At 44.3% G+C, this 9,641-nt stretch overlaps 1 protein-coding gene across 6 annotated transcripts in view; it reads left to right on the top strand.

Moving 5' to 3' along the window:
• The first annotated feature begins 6,652 nt into the window (after positions 1-6,652).
• The window catches only part of Rnf212b (ring finger protein 212B), a 50,777-nt gene continuing 47,788 nt past the window's right edge, over positions 6,653-9,641 (top strand). For all 6 annotated transcript variants that reach the window (XM_026777691.1, XM_005370474.3, XM_026777693.1 and 3 more), the window contains exon 1: positions 6,653-6,771. The gene's annotated coding sequence lies outside the window, so the exon portion shown is untranslated. The remainder of the gene's footprint in view (positions 6,772-9,641) is intronic.

The raw sequence follows: 9,641 nt of genomic DNA, 5'->3' as shown, positions 1-9,641 counted from the left end.
TTCCACTGCAGGGAATGATGATTGACATCTTATCAGGGGTTCATGTCTTTCCCTCTCTTGGGGAAAGGAGTGGTCAGAAGGCAATGGAAAAACAAAGTGAACTTTTATTTGGCACACAAGAGTAACAATTCAAATAGGAAAGTAGAAATTGAGACCCTTGTTGATGACAGGATGCCAAGTAGAGGGGTCGTGTGTGTGGTCAATGAGAATGACCCCCAGAGGCTTGTATATTTGACTGCTTGGTCCCTGATTCATGGACTGTTTTGGGAAGGGTTAGAAGGCGTGGGCTTGTTGGAGGAGGTGTGTCACTGGATGTGGCCGTGAGGTTTCAAAAGACCACACCAGGGTCAGTCTTTTTTCTTTCCTTCCCTTCTCTGTTTCACGCTTGGCTTGTGAATAGATGTAAGCTCTTCACACTGCTTCAGCATCACACCTGTCTGTCTGTAGCCACGCTCTCCACCATGTGGGTCTTGAACTCACCCTCTGAAACTGTAGGCAAGCTCTTAATGAAATGATGTGGGACAATGGTCTGTATTCTGTCAATTATATTTTAAATAAATGCTGATTGGCCAGTAGCCAGACAGGAAGTATAGGTGGGACAACCAGACAGGAAGTAGAGGTGGGTCAATGAGAACAGGAGAATTCTGGGAAGAGAAAAGCTCATTTTCTGACCCAGCCACAAAAGAAGCAAGATGTGACTGCCTCGTCGAATAAGGTACCAAGCCACGTGGCTAACACAGACAAGAATAATGGACTAATATAAGTTATAAGAGTTAATAAGAAACATGAGCTAATGGGCCAATCCTTTTATAGTTAATGTAGACCTCTGTGTGATTTCTTTGGAACTGTGGAAATTGGACAGGACAGAAAACCTCAGTCAACAATGGAATGCTTCCTTCCATAAGTTGTCTTGGTCATGGTGTCTCTTCACAGCAAAAGAACAGTAACTAAGACATTTTGTGACAGTTTATCCTCTTGATAGTCCTTGGGGGTGCCAGTTAAGAGAGGTTACAGATGTTACAGTCCTGTGCTCTCGGCAGACTTTGGGGTGCCAGCTGAGAGACTGTCAGGAAGCTCTACAGCTTGAAAGCTCTCAGAGATCTCTGGGTACCAAGAAGAGTTCCTTGTTGGGCAAGGCTTCAGAGAGCAGGCCACCAACACCTCAGTGAGTATCAGGAGGAGGAGTCACAGGTCTCCCGTTTTTGCCAAGTCTGAAAGTTTCGCAGCTGGAGCAGTGCATCTCCAAGCCTGGGGTAGGGAGTGTAGTGGATTTTGAAGCAGGAGCAGCAGCACCCCGTCCCCCAGAACAAGTTCCCTGCCCAGAAAGCAGCTGCAGCATCTCTTGGCACAGGAGCAACTGGAACTCAAGAACATTTCCCTGTTGCTAGCAGGTGCATCTCAAGAACAGTGTTCCTTGGCATAAGAACAGACAGGAGGACCAATGGAACCAAATAGAAGACCTGGATATCAATCCACACATCTTCGAACACCTGATTTTTGACAAAGCAGAAAATATGAAATGGAAAAAAGAAAGCATATTTAACAAGTGGTGCTGGCATAACTGGATGTCAACATGTAGAAGAATGAAAATAGACCGATATCTATCACCATACACAAAACTCAAGTCCAAATGGATCAAAGACCTCAACATAAAGCGAGCCACACTGAACCTTATAGAAAAGAAAGAGGGAAGTACACTAGAACGCATTGGCACAGGAGATCACTTCCTAAATATAACCCCAGTAGCACAGACACTGAGAGAAACAATAAGTGGGACCTCCTAAAACTGAAAAGCTTCTGTAAAGCAAAGGACACAGTCAACAAGACAAAACAATAGCCTACAGAATGGGAAAAGATCTTCACTAACCCCACATCAGACAGAGGTGATCTCCAAAATATACAAAGAACTCAAGAAATTGGTCATCAAAAGAACAAATAATCCAATTAAAAAATGGAGTATAGACCTAAACAAAGAACTCTCAACAGAGGAATCTAAAATGGCTGAAAGATACTTAAGGAAATGTTCAACATCATTAGTCATCAGAGAAATGCAAATCAAAACAACTCTGAGATTCCATCCTGTAAGAATGGCCAAGATCAAAAACACTGATGACAACTTATGCTGGAGAGGTTGTGGGGAAAAAGGGAACACTTCTGCATTGCTGGTGGGAATGCAAGCTGGTACAACCCCTTTGGATGTCAGTGTGGCGATTTCTCAGAAAATTAGGAAACAACCTTCCTCAAGACCCAGTAATACCCTTTTGGGTATATATCCAAAGGATGCTCAATTGTGCCACAAGGACATGTGCTCAACTATGTTCATAGCAGCTTTGTTTGTCATAGCCAGAACCTGGAAACAACCTAAATGCCCCTTGACTGAAGAATGGATAAGGAAAATGTGATACATTTACACAAGGGATTACTACACAGCAGAAAAAAATAACATCTTGAATTTTGCAGGCAAATAGATGGAGCTAGAAAACATTATTTTTGAGTGAGGTAACCCAAACACAGAAAGACAATTATCACATGTACTCACTCATAGGTGGTTTGTTGTTGTTGCTGCTGTTGTTGTTTTTTGGTTTTTTGAGACAGGGTTTCTCTGTAGCTTTGGAGCCTATCCTGGAACTAGCTCTTGTAGACCAGGCTGGCCTCGAATTCACAAAGATCCACCTGCCTCTGCCTCCCAAGTGCTAGGATTAAAGGCAAGCGCCACCACTGCCCAGCCATAGGTGTTTTTTAAACATAAAGCAAAGAAAGCCAGCCTACAAACCACAATCCCAGAGGACTTAGACAACAATGAGGACACTAAGAGAGACTTACATAGATCTAATCTACATGGGAAGTAGAAAGTAGAAAAAAACAAGACCTCCTGAGTAAGTTGGGAGCTTGGGGACCTTGAGGAAGGATTGAAGGTGGGGGGAGAGGCAGGGAGGGGAACAGAGAAAAATGTAGAGCTCAATAAATATCAATTAAAAAAAAGAACAGAGTTCCTTCAGGGAGCTGGGTGCTAACACAGCCAGGAACCAGCTGAGAGCTAGACTCTAGCAGTACTGGACTCTGAATTTTTTCTCTTTTTCTCTTACAAAGAGTGATCCTTTCCAAGTCCAAATAGAATCCAGATCTTATTTATATACCCTCTTATGTAGAGCCCAGTAGGTTCTGATTGGCTAGGTGGGGGGGGGCGGCATGTGTGTGTTCAAATGAAGTGTAAAATGGTACTAACTCAGAGAGAGAGAGAGAGAGAGAGAGAGAGAGAGAGAGAGAGAGGTCAAATTCAGTGGAAGAGAAACCTGAGGGTGTTCCCAAAGGGCTGCTTCTCTACACCCTCCCTCCATGCTGCTGTGGAAATGGGAGAAAGAGGAAGATGGGGGCAAATTCTGTATTTTCCCATGGGTTCTGGCTCCAATTACAATTCAGCAAAGTAACCCGTTGTGCTTGGGAATTTGAGCTGCCTTTTTGTTTCTTGGCCTTTTTTTCTGTTCCCCGGGGCTGTGACGATCACCATTTTCTTCCTGGGACCCTAAAATCACCATGGTGGCTGTCAGAAGACAGCCTACTATCATTTCACACTCACTGCTACGAGGTGCAGGTGTTTTCCACCCAGATCCCTCAGGCCCTGGCTGCCACTGGAGAGCTCAGACCATCTCAGTCCACTGCCACATGAGATGCTCAACCTATAAACGGCTTCTCCCACTGGATGGAAGACATGAAAGGGACAGGGCGTGACCCTTCCTAGGGATGGTAGAGAAGACAGCTTATTGTAGATCAAAAGGGAGGGCATAGCCAGAGGCAGGGACAGCTGGGAGAGTCCAGAGTGGGCATGGCCTGAGCCATGTGGAGGTGGGGAAGGGAAGGGAAGGGAGAGGAACCAGCTGCAGCAGCCAAGAGGGCAAAGATACCAAAAGGAGTGGGTAACCAAAATGTCTGGATCTACAGGGAAGAGCCTCTGGGGGAAGGGCAGCCCAGCCCTGGGCTGGAGGGTTCAGGCTGGAGGGCAGAGTTTGCCAGCCATACCCTGTAACAGGTAGAGACTGAGGGATGCTGGGAGAACCTGGGGGTCAGGTCCCTTTTGATATGTTAAATAGGGTTTGAGACTTAACATTGATACCTGGTAAACAGAATTTATCGGACCCTAAGATTGGACGTGGTACTTCGATGGCATTTTCATTTGTATGTTTCTTATTAAAAGTGAAGTTATGAATTTTCTAAAATGTTGGAAGGGGGTTGGTGAGACGGCTCAGTGTGCAAAAGGGCCCTAAAGTTGATCTCTAGACCCAAGGTGGAAGGATAGAACCAATTCCAAAAAGTTGCCTTTGACCCCTCACCCCCCACTAGCGCATCACACACTAATCATAACAGTCACCATAAATAAATGATTCGAACCATTCAAAGGGTGTGTTGTTTTGTTTTTGCAGCACTGTGACTTGAACCCATAGCTCATGGTTGCTACGCAAATGACCTAACACTGAGCTGTAGTCCCAGCCCTTAAAGGTCATATTATTTCTTCTAGGAACTAACCATTCGTCTATTTTATTCAAGTTTTATGAAGTTGGTGACATTTTAAAAAAGCTCTTTGTACTTTAAAGGTACTAGCCCTTTATTATAGAAGTTGATTTCACAATTTGTCTCTTAGTAATAAATTTTATCTGTCAAGATCCCTCCCCCCACCCATGTTTAAGTATGCTTTTTCAAGCAGAAGTGTCTTTTTTTTTTTTTAATTTTTGAGAGGGAGGCTGGAGATATGACTCAGTTCCCAACACCCACATTTGGTGGCCACCTGAAATTCTAGTTCCAGGGGATCCAACACCCTCTTCTGGCCTCTAGGGGTACCCACAAACCATGCAAAAACAGACACATACGAAAATAAAATAAAATTGAATAAAGAATTTGAAGAGTGCTGGAGGTCAGCCATTGAACTGAAGGTTTCATGCATGCTAAGCAAGCACTAAACCACCAGCTCTATCCTCAGCATTAAAAGGATTTTTGATAGTCAAATTCATCAATCTTTTATTTACTTCAGACTTTTATTTAATATTAATATTTCCCCCCTTTCCTGGGTTATTTTCGCACTTACATTTTTGAACAATTTAAAATTGATCCTGACAAACAATGTAAGAAATATACTTAAGCCAGGCATGGTGGTACAGCCTTGGGAGACAGGCAGCTCTTTATCCTGATCTACATAATGATTTTCAGGACAGCCAAGACCCTATCTGAAAAAAGAAAGAAAGAAAACAAAAATAAGATAGAAATATTTTTTTAAGACAGGGTTATGCGCTATAGTCCAGGCTAGCCTGGAATTTACCATGTGTCCCAGACTAACTTCCCAAATGCTGAGTTTTCAGGTGTGAGCCACCACACCCAACAGGCCCAATTTATCCAAACGGCTGTCCAGTGATCTATCTCAATTTATTAACAATTTCATCTTCCCTTCCCACCAGAATTCCCTCCTACTCCTAACTTAATTTTTCCAAATGTCCTTAGTGCTTCTGCTTTCCCTTCTATTTCTTGTTTGTGTGTAGGGGGCCACTGAAAACTGAACCCAAGTGTTCTACAACCCCAGTCTATTTTTTGTATGATTGTTGTCTGTTTTCAAGACAGGGTTTCTCTGTGGAGTCCTGGCTGTCCAGGAACTCCCTATGTAGACCAGGCTGGTGTCGAACTGTTCAGCTGTTCTCCCCGCCTCCTCCCCCCCAAAAAAGCCTTCAGTGTTGGGATTAAAGGTGAGTACTAGCACTGCCTTGCTTCTGTATATTTATTGGTAGGCATCAATAGGTATCAGTAACATGTTTCTAAAATTACGGGTGTTCTATATTTTAACATTTAAGTGAGGCTGGTTTCCCACCACATAGGACACTGATTTTTTTTCTAGGATATTCTTGTTCTGTTGTTTGTTTTAATTTTTTAAAGAGTTTTGCTGTAGCCCAAGATATCCTGAATCTTGCTATCTAGACCACACTGACCTAAGAACGGACAACCAGTGCGGTGGAAACGGTTATTCTCTTTCCTTTTTTTTTTCCCCAGTATTTTCTTTTCTTCCCATCTCCGTTTATTTCCCACTCCCTTTTTCTTTTCTTTCTGGGGTAGAGCCATGAGTGTCTCAGGCTGGAGCTAGACTTGAGCTGAGGATGACCCTGAACTCTCGATCTCCCAGTCTCACCCTGGGAAGGTGCAGGAATTACAGGCATGCAGCCACAAGGCTGAGTTCAATTATTTAACCAAAAAAGCTAAACTTTTTTTCTGGAGTTCTGGTAGTTCTGAGTTCATAGCCAATCTGCCTCTATCCATGTAACTTCAGTTTTTCTTATTTCTGATTTATGCTGTACTTGTAATGCGCCCACTATTTTAATTTCTTTTTAGATCATGTCAAACTTTCTCTTCGAATCAGTTTTCTTTTGTTTTGGGATCATTTGCTGGGACATTAATGGGCTCATTTTCACCGCCCAGCTTCTGCAGTAAAACGGGACTACTTGGAAGCCCTCCTTGGCTTCTCCGGCCATCCCAATCGTAGACCCCACCTTTCTAGGGCGCCGCGGAGCTTCTGCGGCTGCGCGCGAGGGGGGGGGCGGTGGGAGGGGGCGGAAGGACTCGGCGCCCCGCCCGGCCCCGCCCACACCGTGCGCTGGTTCGGGCCTGCGTGCGCTGGTTCGGGCTTGGCAGCCTCGTGCAGGAAGCTGTGCCGGTGGCGGCTGTTTGTTTTCCCGCCGTTTCCAGCGCCTCGTGAGAGAACCGGATGGTCAGAGAGCTGAAGCGCGGGATCCCGAGCTGGTAGGGACGCGAGCCCGGGAGAGCCGAGCTGGAGGCCGCTGGGCCTCGCGTGGGCCCTGCCCCAGTCAGTCGGCGCCGGAGCCCAGCCTGGTGCTGTGGCAACGACTTAATAGCCCTTGTTTGTTTTTGTTTTGTTTTTTAGACAGTTCCACACTGCATAGCCTCGGCTGCTCAGGAACTCGCTATGTAGACTAGGCTGGCCTCGAACTCACCGAGACTGCCTGCCTATGCCTCCTGAGTACTGGGATTAAGACATGTGTCGCCTCCCTCTAGTAGTTAGTAAATTAAAGTAAATTTTACATTTATTGTGTGGCAGGGTAGGGATGTGGTTATGAGAGTGACGTGTGTGGGGACAAAAGGCAGCCTGTGGGTCTCAGGTATGAAACCCAAGTGACCAGGCTTAATCCTCAGCACCATTACCCCCTGTGCCATCTCACCTGCCTTCAGTGCTTTTTAAAATTTTGCGATCATAAAATATTTGGGGGGGGGGGGGGGGTTTTTGAGACAGGGTTTCTCTGTAGCTCTGGAGCCTGTCCTGGAACTAGCTCTTGTAGATCAGGCTGGCCTCAAACTCAAGAGATCCACCCGCCTCTGCCTCCCAAGTGCTAGAATTAAAGATGTGTTCCACCACCGCCTGGCCATCATAAATTTTAAGTGGCAGGCCTTTTTTTTTTTTTTTAAGACTTGTATTCACTATGTAACTGGCCTTGAACTCACAGAGGTCAGCGCCTCCTGATTTCTGGAACTAAAGGTGTGTGTTACCTCTCTGGGTAAGTGGCAGAATTTTTAAGGTGCAAAGTACCTTTCATTCACTCAGTAAGCCTCTAAGTAAACTGGAACTCTAAAAATGAAGAATTGTTGAGAGGAAAGGATTGTGGGAGGGAAATAGTAACTTGTTTTGTTTTTTCAATTTAAAGGATCAAGTTAATAAATATTATTAAATAACAATCATATTCAACATATTTTGCTGTGTTCTTTATAGCTCACTGCTTTATTTTTCAAATGTCAGTTTCTTCATTAAAAAAAAAAAAAAGCAAAAACTACAGCCTAATCTGTAAAGCGAGTTCCAGGATAGCCAGGGCTACACAGAAAAACCCTGTCTTGAAAAACAAACAAATCCCACAAAGTGGTCTAAAAAGATGGCTCCAGGGTAAAGGTGGTTGCCATTTATGTGGCGCTCATGATTCCCAGAATCATTTTGATAGAAGAAGGAACCTCCCAAAAGTTATCCTGTAGCCCCCATATTTGCCTGTGGTACCTGTTTGCTCCACCTACCAAATAAATACTCTTTTTTAAAAATCCCACATGCCAGGCGGTGGTGGCGCACGCCTTTAATCCCAGCACTCGGGAGGCAGAGGCAGGCAGATCTCTGTGAGTTCGAGACCAGCCTGGTCTACAGAGCTAGTTCCTGGACAGGCTCCAAAGCCACAGAGAAACCCTGTCTCGAAAAACCAAAAATAAATAAATAAATAAAAATCCCACATAATCATTTTATTTGGTTATATACTTAAATTATACCAAAATTGCTGTTGCTACCGGGCGTGCCTTTAAAACTAGTGCTCAGGAGACAGGCAAGTGAATCTCTGAGTTTGAGCCCAGCTTAGTCTACAGAGTTCCAGGACAGCCAGAGCTATACCGAGGAACCCTGTCTTGCAAAAGAAAACAAAAATTGCTGTTGTCAGAAAAAACCAGACTCATACCATAGAAATTATGATATGATTACCATGTGAACCCAAAGGCTCTTTTTTTTTTTTTTTAGATTTTTTGAGACAGGGTTTCTCCGTAGCTTTTTGGTTTCGTCCTGGAACTAGCTCTTGTAGACCAGGCTGGCCTCGAACTCACAGAGATCCGCCTGTCTCTGCCTCCCTAGTGCTGGGATTAAAGGCGTGCGCCACCACCGCCTGGCTTCAAAGGCTCTTATATGTAGGAACATGAGTGTTTCACAGAGTCAGGAGACTTGGGTTCTAATCGCAAGACTGCCAGTAAAGATGGAACTTTAGACAAACTAGTTTTAGTTGTAATCAATGTATGTCATCTGAGAAAAAAAGAAAAAGATGAATCTGGTCAAAACATGACTGGACTTTACACCTTCCAGACCTGTGGTGGGTTTCTTCAGAGTAGAAGGTATGGATAAGCCAAGACTATGATCACTCGAGTACTTGTACAGCACCACACAACTATGGTGGCATGTCTTTCTTTCTTTTTTTTTTTTTTTTTGTTTTTTTTTTTTTTTTTTTTTTTTTTTGAGCCAAGGTTTCTCTGTAGCTTTAGTGCCCATCCTGGAACTGGCTCTTGTGGACCAAGCTGGCCTCGAACTCACAGAGATCTGCCTGCCTCTGCCTCCCGAGTGCTGGGATTAAAGGCATGCACCAACGCTGCCCGGCAGTACGTTTTCATTTTAAAAGATTGTTTTTCTAGTTACAAATTAGAATATGAGTTCAGCTTGAAAATTTAGAAAGCAAACAAATACAAATACAACTTACTACTCCGAGAAAAGAAAGGCCTGGTTTCTGTTTTCCTATGACTTTCCTACTATTCTTCTTTATTTGTTTGTTTTTAGTGATTTTACTTATTTTTATTTTATCTGCATTAGTGTACCTGCATGTGTGTCTGTGTGAAGGTGTCAGAATCCCTGGAACTGGAGTTATAGACAATTGTGAACTTCCATGTGGGTGCTGGGAATTGAGCCTGGGTCCTCTGGAGGAGCAGCCAGTGCTCCTAACTTCTGAGCCTTCTCTCCAGCCCCAGACTTTTCTACTATTCTTACACACATTAAAAACACATGCTCTTGCCGGGCGGTGGTGGCGCACGCCTTTAATCCCAGCACTTGGGAGGCAGAGGCAGGCGGATCTCTGTGAGTTCGAGACCAG

Source organism: Microtus ochrogaster, unplaced genomic scaffold, assembly GCF_000317375.1.
Source record: "Microtus ochrogaster isolate Prairie Vole_2 unplaced genomic scaffold, MicOch1.0 UNK80, whole genome shotgun sequence".
Lineage (NCBI taxonomy): Eukaryota > Metazoa > Chordata > Mammalia > Rodentia > Cricetidae > Microtus > Microtus ochrogaster.
Note: the sequence above shows the minus strand (reverse complement) of the source record. Positions and strands in the feature narration are given on the sequence as shown.